The sequence below is a fragment of the Muntiacus reevesi genome, chromosome 3, assembly GCF_963930625.1.
Source record: "Muntiacus reevesi chromosome 3, mMunRee1.1, whole genome shotgun sequence".
NCBI lineage: Eukaryota > Metazoa > Chordata > Mammalia > Artiodactyla > Cervidae > Muntiacus > Muntiacus reevesi.
The window spans coordinates 146,189,451-146,204,998 of record NC_089251.1 but is presented as its reverse complement, the minus strand read 5'-3'; the positions used below and the strand labels follow the sequence as shown (position 1 = coordinate 146,204,998).

Below are 15,548 nucleotides of genomic sequence, written 5' to 3'. Positions count from 1 at the left end.
GAAAGCAAATTCACAATACTTGTACAAGTACAGTTAAGTTCTCCACTACCTACACAGATATATATTGTATCTTATCTGATCATCAGGATATATATTCTTCTTTAGAAATGGACAATTTAGAGAGAACTAGGCTTCCCTGGTAGCTCAGATGATAAAGAATCCACCTACAATGCAGGAGACCCGGGTTCATATCCCCGGGTCAGGAAGATTGGGAGAAGGGAATGACTACCCACTCCAGTATTCTTGCCTGGAGAACTCCATGGACAGAGGCCCCTCGTGGACTACAGTTTACAGGGTCACAAAGAGTCGGGCACAAGTGAGCAACTAACAGGATACAACAGGCAATAGGGCCTACTAGTTATAAGGAGTACAGGCTTTTGCTCTAGACTGCCTGAGTTTGAATTCCAGCTCCATGACCTACAACTTATATTAACTTGAGAAAGTTACTTAACTAATCTGTGGTCTCAAATCCCTCATTTATAAAATGGAGATTACCTATGTCAAAGAATTTTTTTTAAAGGTTAAATAAGTTAACAGACAGCAGTGAGCTAAATGATGACAACTGCTCTCAAGGACTTCTAAAGGCTCTCAAGGATTTCTAATGGACCAAAATTATTGGATAAAAAAAGCTATACAATTATTAGGGTGACATATGACAGTAAAAAATGGTTTTGTTACTGTAAATTTTCAAACAAGGTCATCAACTATCTACATATTTCAAGGTATAAGTATGAAACAAAGCACTTAACACATGCTATTATTGTAAATACCAAACTCTAAGTAAAACATTAGAGCTGCACTGACCAGTTTTAAAATAAAATTTAAAAATCAATTCCTGGGAATTTCCTGGCTGTCCAGTGGTTAGGACTCAGAGCTTTCACAGAAGAGGGTCTCAGTTTGATCCTTGGTCACAGAACTAAGATCCTATAAGCCACATGGCATGGCCAAAAAAATTAGAAAAAAACTGTACTATTAAAAAAAAACCCACCAATTCTTTACTTGCACTAGCCACATTTCAAGCACTTAGTAGCTGCATGTAGCTAGTGTCTCCCATATTAGAAGCACAAATGTAGAACACAGACATTATCAAAGAAATTCTATAAACAGCACTGATCTAGATGTAGTTAGACAACACAATTATGCTGAGTAAACTCAATAATTTAAGAGCTACAAAGTTTAGGAAACAAAAAGTTTTAAAGACAACAATTAAAAAGGAAACACTTTCAAAAGTAAAATTAAAAGGCAATAATTAAGATGTGATTATTTCAAGTCTCCTAGGTAAAAACTGCTTAGTAAATAGAAGCTACCCACCAAAAATTACCAAAAATTCCAACCTGTCTAACTATGGGAACTTCATTCTTTATCCTTTAAAAAGTTAAATTCTATAATTTTACCTCTGTTGTAAGATCAGTGTTCTAATGGAGGAGGTGGCACAGGAATGCAGCAGAGTTCAAGTGTGGAATTCATTTGTTGAGACTTAAATATTTTCCAACTCTACAAAAAGTGAAAAGGAAAAACTGTGAAATACCGAGAGAGAATATTATCAAGAATGTAAAGTAAAGGAGAAAGAATAATTTTGAAAATACATTTATAATACAGTTTACCTAATTTAAAAAATAATTAGGATTATTTTTAAGTTTTCTATTATAACCAGGAGATACTCAAATACCATTATCAAACTTATTTTTAAAACATCAGATTTGGAGAAAAGTCTGAGTTTTATTTCAAATTTACCATTAAATATCTATAAAGACTTTGAGTAAGCTATTTAAAATTTCTGGAGGTTAACCTGAATAATCTACAAAAATAAGTTAATTCCTAGTCAAAAAGCCTATAAATCCAATTTTTGAAACATTACAGTGCTCTTACACACACACACAGACGTAACAATCAATAAAATTTTAATGTGCAGCATAAAATAGAATTTAAATAATAAATATAAATAGCCACATTACAATTTTGCATGAATTTCACAGACTGAAAAGTTTATCATTTTGCGAAAGAACACAGAAAATGCTACTACTTGAAGTTCAAAAACATTAAAAATTATTTTCAAACTGCTTAAAGTATACTTTTAAAAAAGTATACTTTTCTCATAAAGTCATAACTACTATCATGCAGTTGCTGACCACATTATACTCTATTTCTTTGATTCAAAATTCATCACAACTTCAGAATCCAAAATATCAAGAGTAAATTAACGTTTTGAAATAGTTCATCACAAAATACTTTTTTTTTCCCCAGTGGGTTTTGACAAAATACTTTTTTAATACAAGGAATACTGCAATAAAATTCTCTTGGAGTTAAATGACGTTATCACTTTAAATTCTCCAAAGTTGTACTCGCTTCGGCAGCACATATACTAAATTCTCCAAAGTTTTTCAAACTGAAGATGCATCGGGAAACCTCCTACTCCAAGACTGGCAGCTGACTTTTCATCTCTTACACACTGGGCTATCACATGAAATTTTTTATTTCATGAGAAGTTTTGCCATCGGGAAAAAACTTGAAAAGGACTGACAGAATGTCTCTGGAAAGATATACAAGAAATTGGTTAACACTTTGGGAAGAGACATTTGATGTTAAGGAGACTGTCTTCTTGAACTTTAGGAATTTGGAACCACCGAGACAATTGCCAGATTTTGAAGCAGTGCAGGCAGGCAGACTTGAGAGCTATGCTGGGAAGCTCTGTAGAGATAGGTCACTAAAAGACTTTCAAAGTTAAGGAAACAGATACTAGGCTCTCAATTGAGGAAAACAAAACCAAACAAGAAAACCCAACAGGCAAACAATAAGAAAATTGAGTCATTCAGAGTATGTTCTTTAACTACAAAAATAAATAAATAATAACAATAATCACTCAGTCATGTCTGACTCTTTGTGACCCCACAGACTGTAGGCTGTCAGGCTCCTCTGTCCCAGAATTCTTCACGCTAGAATACTGGAATGGGTAGCCATTCCTCTCTCCAGGGGATCTTCCCAACCCAGGGACTGAACCCAGGTCTCCTCATTGCAAGCGAATTCTTTACCAACTGAGCCACAAGGGAAGCCCATAATTAACAATAACAAATAAAATAACAATAATAAATAAAAGGGCTTCCCTCGTGGCTCAGCTGGTAAAGAATCTGCCTGCAATGCGGGAGACCTGGGTTAGATCCCTGGGTTGGGAAGATCCGCTGGAGATACCAAGGGAACATTTCATGCAAAGATGGGCTCAATAAAGGACAGAAATAGTAGGGACCTAACAGAAGCAGAAGATATTAAGAAGAGGTGGTAAGGATACACAGAAGAACTATATAAAAAAGATCTTCATGACCCAGTTAACCACGATGGTGTGATCACTCACCTAGAACCAGACATCCTGGAATGAAAGTCAAGTGGGCCTTAGGAAGCATCACTACAAACAAAGCTAGTGGAGGTGATGGAATTCCAGTTGAGCTATTTCAAATCCTAAAAGATGATGCTGTGACAGTGCTGCACTCAATATGCCAGCAAATCTGGAAAACTCAGCAGTGGCCACAGGCCGGAAAAAGTCAGTTTTCATTCCAATCCCAGAGAAAGGCAATGCTAAAGAATGTTCAAACGACTGCACAATTGCACTCATCTCACACACTAGTAAAGAAACGCTCAAAATTCTCCAAGCCAGGCTTCAACAGTACGCAAATCATGAACTTCCAGATGTTCAAGCTGGATTTAGAAAAGGCAGAGATCAATTTGAACCAGAGGTCAAATTGCCAACATCCGCTGGATCATCGAAAAAGCAAGAGAGTTCCAGAAAAACATCTATTTCCGCTTTATTGACTATGCCAAAGCCTTTGACTGTGTGGATCACAATAAACTGTGGAAAATTCTGAAAGAGATGGGAATATCAAACCACCTAACCTGCCTCTTGAGAAATCTGACTGCAGGTCAAGAAGCAACAGTTAGGACCGGATATGGAACAACAGACTGGTTCCAAATTGGGAAAGGAGTACGTCAAGGCTGTATACTGTCACCCTGCTTATTTAACTTATATGCAGAATACATCATGCGAAATGCTGGGCTGGATGAAGCACAAGCTGGAATCAAGACTGCTGTGAGAAATACTGTAGCTTAGTTGGTAAAGAATCTGCCTGCAATGCAGGAGACCTGGGTTTGATTCCTGGGTCGGGAAGATCCCCTGGAGAAGGAAATGGTAACCCACTCCAATATTTTTGCCTGGAGACTTCCATGGACAGAGGATCCTGGCAGGCCACAGTCCATGGGGTCGCAAGAGTTGGGCACGACTTAGCAACTAAATGACGATGATGATGCAGATGACACTACCCTTATGGCAGAAATCAAAGAAGAACTAAAGAACCTCTTGATGAAAGTCAAAGAGGGCAAAAAAGTTGGCTTAAAACTCAACAATCAGAAAACAAAGATCATGGCATCCAGTTCCATCACTTCATAGAAAATAGATGGGGAAACAATGGAAACAGTGAGAGACTTTATTTTTTTGGGCTCCAGAATCACTGCAGATGGTGTCTGCAGTCATGAAATTAAAAGATGCTTGCTCCTTGGAAGAAAAGCTATGACCAACCTAGACAGCATATTAAAAAGCAGAGACATTATTTTGCCAACAAAGGTCCATCTAGTAAAATTATGGTTTTTCCAGTAGTCAAGTATGGATGTGAGAGTTGGACTATAAGAAAGCTGAACACTGAAGAATTGATGCTTTTGAACTGTGGTGTTGGAGAAGGCTCTTGAGAGTCCCTTGGACTGCAAGATCAATCCAGTCCATTCTAAAGGAAATCAGTCCTAAATATTCATTGGAAGGACTGATGCTGAAGCTTAAACTCAAATACTTTGGCCACCTGATGCACCTGACTCCTTGGAAAAGACCCTGATGCTGGGGAAGATTGAAGGTGGGAGGAGAAGGGGACAACAGAGGATGAGATGGTTGGATGGCATCACCAGCTCAATGGACATGAGTTTTGAGTAAGCTCTGGGAGTTGGTGATGTACAGGGAAGCCTGGCGTGCTGTAGTCCATGGGGTTGCAAAGAGTCGGACACGACTGAGCAACTGACCTGAACTGGATAAATAAAAACCTAAAGAAACCTCAGCTACCTGGAAATTTTAAATTATAATTCTAAACATCTATGGGTCAAAGAAGATATTAAAGCCAAAATCAGGGACTTCTTTGTTGGTCCAGTGGTTAAGACTCCATGGTCTAAATGCAGGGGACACAGGTTTGAACCCTGGTTGGGAAACAAAGATCCCATACACCGTACAACATGGCCAAAAAACTTAAAAAGATTAAAAAAAGAAACTAAACAAATAAAAACGCAACTTCCAATAGCACTAAAAAAGAGAGAGAAAAAAATCTAACAGAAGATATGCAAGACCACTATACTGAGAACAAGAAAACATTTTTGATAGATAAACTGAAGGCCATATCACATTCACAGCCTGGCAGCTCAGAGTAAAAATGTCAATTCTCCCCTAACTGACTTCTAGTTTTGAAGCAATCTTAATCAAAATCCCACTGCTCTCCTTTAAAAGACAGACTGACAAGCTGATTCTGAAATCCCTATGGAAATACAAGGAGCCAAGAATAACCAAGGCAACCTTTAAAAACAACAAAAATTGGAGGACTATACTCCAAAATGTTAAAACCTATTATAAAGCCACAGTAATTAACTGTACAAGTACAGTAACTAAAACTTACCAATGAAAAAGTAAAGCCTAGAAAGTCACATACAAGTAGGATTGTCTGATTTATCACAAAGGCAAATTGTAGTGCATTTGGGAAAAGAGTCTTTTAAATAAAAGATGCAGGGTCAACTGGATATCCCTATAGAAAATATTGTATCATGATCTCTAACCTTACACAACTCACAAAAATAAATTCCAAATAGAATGTAGATCTAAAAATGAAAGTAAACAAACCAAAAAAAAAACCATAGCAAAATATCTTTGTGTCTTTGAAGCAGGCATTTTTTTCTTTTTTTACAATGTTGTGATAGTTGAAGGTGAACAGCAAAGGGACCCAACCATACATATATCTGTATCCATTCTCCCTCAAATTTCAATTCCATCCACACAGCAGGCAAATATTTTTTAAGCAAACAAAAAGGCACTAACCACTACCACAGCAACAATAAATTCGACTGCATCACACCTGTCATTAAAAGGCAGACTAAGAGAGTGAAAAGGCAAGTCAAAGACTAGAACAGGGTATCAGTAACACCCTAAGGAGAGATCTGTGATTGCTTGGGGTTGGGGTCAGGGCAGGAAAGCTAGAAGATTTGTAACTTCTCCAGACCTGGAGTATGTCTTAGATGTACCTGTATTCGCAGTTCCCGACAGGGCTCAGCACACAGTCAGCACTTCGTTCATGACGACTGAATGAAGGGCTGAACAGCAACAAGCGGTCAGTTAGCAGCAGACTCAGGAGAGGAGTGAAAGTGAAAAGTGAAAGTGTTAGTCGCTCAGTCATGTCTGACTCTTTGTGACCCCATGGACTGTAGCCCGCCAGGCTCCTTTGCCGATGGGATTCTCCAGTAAGAAAACGGGAATGGGCTACCATTCCCTTCTCCAAGGGATCTTCCCAACTCAGGGTTCAAACCCAGGTCTCCTGCATTGCAGGTAGATACTTTACCATCAGAGCAACCTGGGAAGCCCTTCAGGAGAGGAGACAGGGAGGCAAGTATGGCAAAGATTACTAGTTCCCATCTGATATAGATCCACACTCCATCTGCAATAATCTAGTCTACACTGTCAGCTAAAGCCATTTCTGAATCTTATTTACAGCTAAGTATGGCCAAGTGACTAAGTTTTGGTCATCAAGATCAGAGTTATACAAAGATTTCTCTCCTTCCTTTTCCCTGCCTTGGCCACGCGACATGATTTGCAGAATCGTAGTTCTCCAATCAGGGATTTAACTCAGGTCCATGGCAGGGAAAGCACTGAGTCCTAACTACTGGCCTACCAGGGAAATCCCTAGAAAGGTTTCTTAAAAGATGAAAGGTATGCCCCTTTTATCTTTTCTTCCTCCTTTCTTTTGTCTAGATCATGGATATGACAGCTGGATATACAGCAACCATTCTGTGATCATGAAAATAGAAGCCACATGCTAAAGATGGCAAAGGAAAAACAGAATGTGTCTGGTCCTTGACAAGCCTATGGTGCTGCTGTATAAGCCTTATATTGTTATTTTTGAATTTGTTTTTACAAGACAAAGAAATTAACTACTATCTTATTTAAGCAATGGTTATTTCTTATCTTTCTAGTAGCCCAAACAATTCCTAACTGGTAAGGTAAGAAAGAGACTTCAGCAACAAATCTATGGTCTAAGATACCAACAAGCCATCTCAGTTATGCTTCAATGCTAATAAAGTGTTCATCTCCATTGAAACGGGGTGGGGGGGTGGGAAGTTGGGGGGTAGCATAGAAAGCAAAACTGACTAAAGAATCTACTCTGTGAAAGTACACCACCATTATAGCTCAGATGGAGGGGTGTTTATAATAGTTTAGTATACTGAAAAGATTGCATAATACAGTACTATAATTTCTTGCCAACATTTAGGAGTTATATTCTAGAAAAGTAATGTGACTTATTGTGACTGGCCAAAACCAAATTATATGAAAATAAGAGGTTAGGAAAAATAAACATTTTAATAGAAAATGTTAAATCAGCTATTTAAACCTGTTCAAATAAAAACCAGTGAATTTTCTACATATTAACTCCTTCAAATTTCCAAGAAATACTATTGTAGCACAACAGTTTGATAAGGCTGATTCTCTCATATTATGATCAATATTCTACTTCATAAAGATTTTGAACCTGTTCTTGGCTTGCCATTTTATGTCTTTGGTAACTGTGTTTTTATTTTTGTTAAATCAACAAAAAATTTCACATTTTTATAGTGACTGTATAATTTTTTGGGTTTTTCATCCATACATTAAGAAAATAGAAAATAACCTGATTTCTCTGTGGACTATTATAGACTGAATTTTTGTGCCTCCCCAAAATTCATATACTGAAATACTAACCCCCAATGTAATTAGGAGGTGGGGCCTTTGGTGGGGTGTGATTAGCTCATGGGGTAGCATCTCATGAATAGGATTAGTGCCCTTATAAGAAAGATCCCCAGTGAGCTCTCTCACATGTTAAAACACAATGAGAATGCAGCCATCTCAGATATAGGAAATGGGTCACCAGCTGACATTAAATTTGCTGGCACCTTGATCTTGGACTCCCTAAGTTCAAGAAATGTAAGAAATAAATGTTTATTGTTTAAACCACGCAGTCTATGGTACTTTATTATAGCAGCCTAAATTGATGGAGAGAAAGGTCCTTTTCTATTTCTCCACTCCCTTGAATTTGGGCTAGCTTAGTGAATTGCTTTGACCAATACAATTTGGTGGAAGGGATGTTATATAAGTTCCAAAGCCCAATCCTCAAAGAGGCCTTGCAGCCTTACAGATTCCACCTTCACCTTTTTAGAAGGCTACCTTAAGAATGCCCTGTAAGGATGCCAAACGAGCCTACCAGAGGATGAGAAGCCACACTGAGAAGCACTGAAGCCCTTTAATGAACAGCCAGCACCATGGGCAAACATGCGAGTGCGAACATCTGCAGGCTGGCTACACAGTCCCTTGCTGGTTTCACCTGGCTCTCTCACACAGCTGACTGAGTCAGAAGGTCCAAGATGTTCATACACGCACGTCTGCACATGGTGCTGGCTGTTCATTAAAGGGCTTCAGTTCTTCTCAGTGTGGCTTCTCATCCTCTGGTAGGCTAGTCTTCCTACAGAATCAGGAAACATAAAAACATCTTTTAGTCCTGAGTCATTAAATTTTGGGGTACTGGTTTAGGCAGCAGCAACAAACTTTAAGATAATACTTAAAACAATAGCTTTTTGAAGGTGAGAACAACCGCTTCAGATTTTTCTGTTTTTATCTTTAGTTCACCTATTATAGTATCTTATAAGCCATGCTGACCCCAACACTTCATTCTACTACAATTAAAAACAAAAAAGAAATTAATGTATGAAAACACAGTAGAGAGCCATTAAAGGATTTTGTAATGAAGTGAGTAATATGTAATAGGCACTTTTTAAAAGAGAACCCTGGTTACAATGTAGCATGGACTAGAGGGAGGAAAGACCTACAAAGGCAGGTGACCAATAAGAATACTTTGGAAGGGTCCTAGTGAGAAATTAGAAAGGGTCTAGTAGGAAATTAGATGCCTAGACTAATTACTGCTACTGCTATTGCTACTATTACATGCATTATGTATTTATTTTATAGAATGTCACTTGGTGACTGTCTTTTAAAAACTTTTATCTTGTATACAGCAAAGTGATTCAGTTACATATATGCAGATGTGTATATACAGAATATATATTCTTTTTCAGACTCTTTTCCATTATACATTATTACAAGATACTGAACATAGTTCCCTGTGCTAAATAGTAAGTCTCTATTATTTTATATATAGTAGTGGTATAACACATTTATGATGTACCAAGTACTGTAGTTAGAAATCTGTTATGTATTTGCTCATTTAATCCTTAATACAACCCTTTTAAAGAACTTTTTATTTTTAAAACAATTACAGACTCACATTCCCAAACTATGTGCCAGAAGGTCCCATGTATCCTCTTCCCAATGGTAACAACTTGCATAGCTATAGTAAAATACCAAGACCAGGAAGCCAACATTGGTATAGTCGGCAGATACCATCACTCAGGTTACTCAGATATTACCAGTTTTACAAGCATTCATTTGCCTGTGCATGTGTATGTGTAGTTCTAGACAACTTTATAAAAGATGTAGACATGTGTAACTACCACCACAATCAAGGCACAGAACTACTGTCACCAAGAGGATCCCTCAGAGTCACTCACGCCCGTTTCCCTGATGGCTAGCCCCTGCGAACAGCACTCTGCTCTTGGCCTCTGTAACTGGAATCCCAGAACACTACGTACAGCGAATCACACAGAATGTGCCCCTCCGAGAGAGGCCTTTTTCACAGAAGACTCATCCTGGCTGTCGCACGCATCAGCAGCCCACTCTTTTCACTGCTGTGTATTATGAACGTGCCACCACTTGTGTAACCATTCACCTGTTGAAAAACATTTGGGTTGTTTCCAATTTTTGGAAATTAGGAATAAAATTGCTATCAACGTTCAGGTACAGCTTTTTATATGAGTTGAAGTTTCAATCTCCCTGGAATAAATGTTCAATAGTGCAGTTTCTGGGTTGCACAACTCTGTTTTTTCAAAGAAACTGAAACTATAAATGGTGAATCTGGGATTCTAACCTAGATAATCTGCCCCTAGGTCCTAACTTTTCACATTGTTTCCAGTGGTTGTAGAAACTGACAGAAATAAATGGAATCAAAGAAACAGTAAGGAGGTAGAGTCAACAGAACCTAGCATTGCTTAGATGAGGGGTATATAAATAAAGTGTCAAGACTAACACTAGGTTCCAGCTTCAGCACATTAGATAGATGACAAAATTTGAATTGAAGTTTAGATATGCTGTATTTATGGGATATGCAGGGTTTCTCAGGTGCCACAGTGGTAAAGAATCCACCTGCCAATGTAGCAGATACAGGTTTGATCCCTGGGTCGGGAAGATTCCCTGGAGGAGGAAATAGCAACCCACTCCAGTATTCTTGCCTGGAGAATCCTGTGGACAGAGGAGTCTGGCGGGCTACAATCCATGGGGTCTCAAACAGTCGGACACGACTGAGTACGCGTACACAGATGATTTGCAGATCATTCCCATCTTGCAGGCAATTAGATTACAAAACAGAACTAGGTATCAAGAAAAACTCTGGTTAGAGACAGAGATTTGAGAATCATCACATTTAGATGCTGAGTAACAGGAGACAGACAGGGTACAAAGTGACAAGAGATCTAATAACAGAACCCTGAAGAATAGAAATAATCGTTCCCTTTAGTTTTTCTCCCCACTAACAATAGAACAGTAGGTACTATGACAGACTGCAAATTTATATTAACTTTAGATCTTACAGCACTTCATGTCCACTTTATCAGTTTTACAATGCTATTATAAAGTATGAGGTATAAAGAGTAATATACTTTCCCCTCCCCCACTCTCTTTCTCATTTAAAAAGAAATATAAAAGGAATAAAAGCTGATTAAAAAGTCTTAATATGTCAGTATACTTTTGTCCAAACCCATACAGTGTACAATACCCAAACTGAACCCTAGTGTAAACCATGGACTTTGGGTGATATCAATGTGGGCTCATCAACTGTGACAAATGCACCACTCTGTGGGGTGTACTGGAAGCCATGCACGTGTGAAAGTGTGTATAGGAAATCTCTGTATTTTCTACTCAATTTTGCTATGAACCTAAAACTACTCTAAAAAGTCAATTAAAAAATAAAATTAAGCCTCAGTACAAAAGAATATGTAAAAAGCATAAATTTCACTCCTCTCTCAGCATCCAACTCCCTCCACCCATTTTTCAAAAAAAGATACGTAGAAAGGAATTTAAAGAGGTAAACTAACAAATCTTAGGAGCTAAATAAGAATCAAGCAATATCAAAAGTCAATGAATAATGTCAATTATATCTCAATAAAAAAAGCCAAGGATTCATAATGATAAAAGTGATAGGTAAGTTTGATTGTAACCATTTTGGAAGTTCAGTATTTTGCAACAGAATAAAATAACTATTATGGAATCCATGCTTTGCCATTTAACAATTTAAGTGCCATGTACCATTATTTTATGACTACATTTTTTGCAGTTGTATCTCAAACTGAGAAAGAATTATAATTTTATAAACAAAGTCACACCTTTTAATATATTACATAATTGAGTTTTTTACTCCTTTCTCCGAAAATAAAGTCTACACATTTATTTTTTCTCATACCTGTCTCCATGGAAGACAAACACCTAAATAGAACGTCCAGGTTTTATAAGGATGAACCATGAATTTCTAAATATATCCTGTGTCAAAGTGAATACATTCACAATTTCAAGTTTTAATATGTATTATTTTTTTTTTACCAAAAGATAAGTATCTTCATCATACCATACCGATAATTGCAAGAAAAACCCTTTCATCAAGAAAACTTCCAGGCTTCCCTGGTGGCTTCGGCAGTGAAGAATCCACCGGCCAATGCAGGAGACAAGGGTTCAATCCCTGGTCTGGGAGGATCCCATATGCCGCAGAGCAACTAAGCCCATGTGCCACAGCTACTGAGCCTGTGCGCTACAGCCTGAGAGCCACAACTACTGAAGCCCTAGAGCCCACACTCCAAAACAAGAGAAGCCACCGTAATAAGAAGCCTTCGCACCGAAATTAGAGAGTAGCTCCTGATCTCCACAACTAGAAAGCCTGTGCAGCAACAAAAACCCAGCACAACCACAAAGAAAAGACTTCAAATTCTTATGTCCCAATTCTAGTTTTAGAACTAGATAGCTTTCAGAGACATTAAGAGAACAGGTTTGAATAATGAAAGAAATTAGCTTGGTTTATGTAAAGGAGCTAAGTGCCAAGTAAAAACTAATTCCAACCAAAACATTAAGCACAGTTTTTATTTCTGGCAACTTTAGCTGCTGGCTAGAAAACCCATCCCAGTTATGACAATAAATGGAAAAAATTTATTGAGCTATAATATATTGATATTTTAGAAGATTTTAGGTTTAGAAGCCCTCTGTCTCAAGCTAAAACTACTGTTCTGGTTCACACCACATTGGGAGAGCCTAAAATGAGATCAATGATTCTCAAGTCGAAGCCTGTGGTAAACCGTATCATCTAGGGGATTTACTTTTCCTTCAAAATAGATCTACCTCCTTCATATTCTCCCTACCACTAAGATTCTTCAGCAAAGTGGAGATGATATAATAGATATGCATGTGGACCTATTTTTTTTTTTTTTAAACTCTTTAGATTATTCTGACATATATGTAACTCCTCACTCTCATGGAGAATTCCTGAATTAGGTCCAATTCTGCGTTTTAAAAATTTTAAAATATTTTCCAATCCTATTTTTAAGCATTGTATCAACAGCAAACAAAAACAGCAGAACTACAAACTGGCCAGAGCACAGCAGAAAGCATAGCAGGTGAGGGGCTCTACTAACAGCAGCCCTAAGCAGCCCGAGTTTTCTGTGCCAGCTCCCTCCAGAACCCATTGTATTACATTTTACATGAACGTTCAGCTCATCATCCTGAGGAAAACACAGTCTACTAGTCAGATAAAATGTAAAAAGAAGCTATTTTGAACATCAAAAAAACTAAGCCATAGAAAAAGAAAGACAAAAATTTCTCTGTTCCTGCATTACAAGAACAATAACAAAGTATTATTTTGTGCAGCTGATAACTTATTTGGACACTTTCTGCCCATATTTTATTATTTTAGTTTTTCATTATGTAGCATTATTTTTCTATTATAAAACCTAGTCAAGCTAAAAACCTTAACCGTTCTAAAACCTAATAAACTACTACAGAATGCCAAAACTGTATGAAAAAAAAAATCAAACAATCCTAATCTATATTGCTTGTCAAGACAGTTTAAGAGCTGGATTAGAAAAACAGGCTTTCAAGGTCCATTTTCGAGCAAACAATTATACTTCTTCTCGGCCTTTGTTTCAAATCCCTCATAAACAGCTTCAATACTGAAATGTACTAGAAAAGAGAATTCCTAATCACATATAAATAATCAGCCAATTATTATTATATTCTAATTTGGATTAGTGTTCCTTAAATCACTTGCTTATTTCCTACTCAGTGTTCAACTTTATTGCATTCAACAATGACACCTACTGGCCATTTAGAATCAGCCATTCTCTAAGACATCTCTAGTAGGCTGGTTACATAATAAGGAGAAACACATACATACACACACAAGATAGACATAACCTGCATGAAAGCAGAGATTTGTTCATAGGTACTCACACTACAGAACTGCACCTAAAACAGAAGCAGACCTGTTCTTTGTGACTGAGAATTATTCTTGCCAAAAGATAAAAAGGAATGAAATACCAAGTATCAAAATTTTATCTGAAACACTGATAAATATCTCAGTACTCTAAAGATTTCAGAACAAACTCATAATGATCCAACACACTTTACCAAGTGACATGTAGAGAAAAAAACTTTCTGATTTAGTTTCAGGGATATATAATATAAATCATCAATAATAGGAAAAAAAGAATTTTGGAAAGTTCTTCTGACAGGCAGTATTAAAATAAGCTCAGGAAAATTACATACTTGGTAATAAATACTATTAGTCTTTATAGTCTAAGCTAAAGGCAACATTTCAATCAGCTTACATTTTAGAAATGTACAATGCCTCTTTTAAAACTGCTTTCCAGTGAGCTATAAAAAATCAAGTTTTTAATGTAGTATGTCATTCCATAACACATAGTGAATGGAATTCCATTTTAATTCTACATTTCAAAGTGCAAATGAGTGACAGAAACTTAGAATTATATCTGTAAATACAGTTTACCTCTATCGGAGAGAGTCAAAGGACATACTTTTTAAACCTAAGAAATAAATAATTCATACCTAGTTTCCCAGACTTACAGAGCAAATTACTTAAAAGATAACTTCCCCTTCCCCCCCACCCCCCAAAAAAATTAGACCACCATCTCATTTTCAGTCTCTAACGTCCACAATATTTAGGAAGTAAAAGAAAAAAAATTTACCAACTAATTTTCTAGTCATTTTCTAAGTTGCACTTACCTTCTGCTATAGATTTTTGAGCGTCTCCACTTCCCTTAAGATTTGAAAAAAAAAAATCGTAGTCAGTCATGACCCTTAAAACAAATAAATTCACGAACTACAAAACGTGAACCTGGCCACGCTCATCTCAAACTAACACATCTCTCAACCCAAGTCCATATTTGGGATAAGCTCTTCGTGACTACTCTATCCTTCATGGTTCTTCGCCCACAGAGCCTGCCGGGATAGAAAACAGTCAAACCAACGAAAAAAAAAAAAAAAAAAAAAAAAACAAACCTACTTAGACACGTTAATAGGTTGCAAGACCTCCTCTTTCCTCTTCCCAGGAGGGACAACCTAGTTGTTTGGGTAAATAACAGCCAAGGGTTACATAATGTATAGCTATGAAGAGTCTCAAGAATCTCCCCGCCAATATATATCTTTCTTCTCCGCTACCCCCGTTCCCACTCTGAGAAAACGGCCCTAGGAAGAAGCAAGCCCTAGGATTTCTCTCAGGTGTCTGCAATGCCGCGTCCTCCTCTCTCTGAGCTCCATACAAGGAATTGCTCCAGCCTTCACAACACCGTCTTGCTCCCGCCTCTCTCCGGTCTCCGCCAGCGACACCGCAGCCCCCACGCCCGAGGCTCCCACGTCGCCCCGCAGGGCTCAGCCTCCACCCGTCTCGGCTGCTTCTCCTCCTCGCGACCCTTCCAAGCGGCTACCTGTCTCCTAGTGGTTCCGGAACCACCAAAACTCGAGCTAACGCCTTCCCAGACCACCGTCGGCAGAGCCCGTCTATAGCTCCTGCAGCCGGAGAAGAAGAAAATCCTTCCTATCTGGCACTCCGCGTCCCCCAAAGACAGCGCCG

The 15,548-nt window shown here is 37.9% G+C and overlaps 1 protein-coding gene across 5 annotated transcripts in view; it reads right to left on the bottom strand.

The window, feature by feature from the left end:
* The window catches only part of HYCC2 (hyccin PI4KA lipid kinase complex subunit 2), a 55,310-nt gene that overhangs the window by 39,606 nt on the left and 156 nt on the right, over window positions 1-15,548 (bottom strand). For 2 of the 5 annotated variants that reach the window (XM_065930840.1, XM_065930845.1), the window contains exons 2-3: window positions 14,702-14,735; window positions 1,395-1,494 (exon numbers count right to left, since the gene is read on the bottom strand). The gene's annotated coding sequence lies outside the window, so the exon portion shown is untranslated. Of the gene's footprint in view, window positions 1-1,394; window positions 1,495-14,701; window positions 14,736-14,977; window positions 15,367-15,402; window positions 15,540-15,548 lie in introns of those variants that run through there. The other 3 variants (XM_065930841.1, XM_065930843.1, XM_065930844.1) reach the window with 3 other exon arrangements.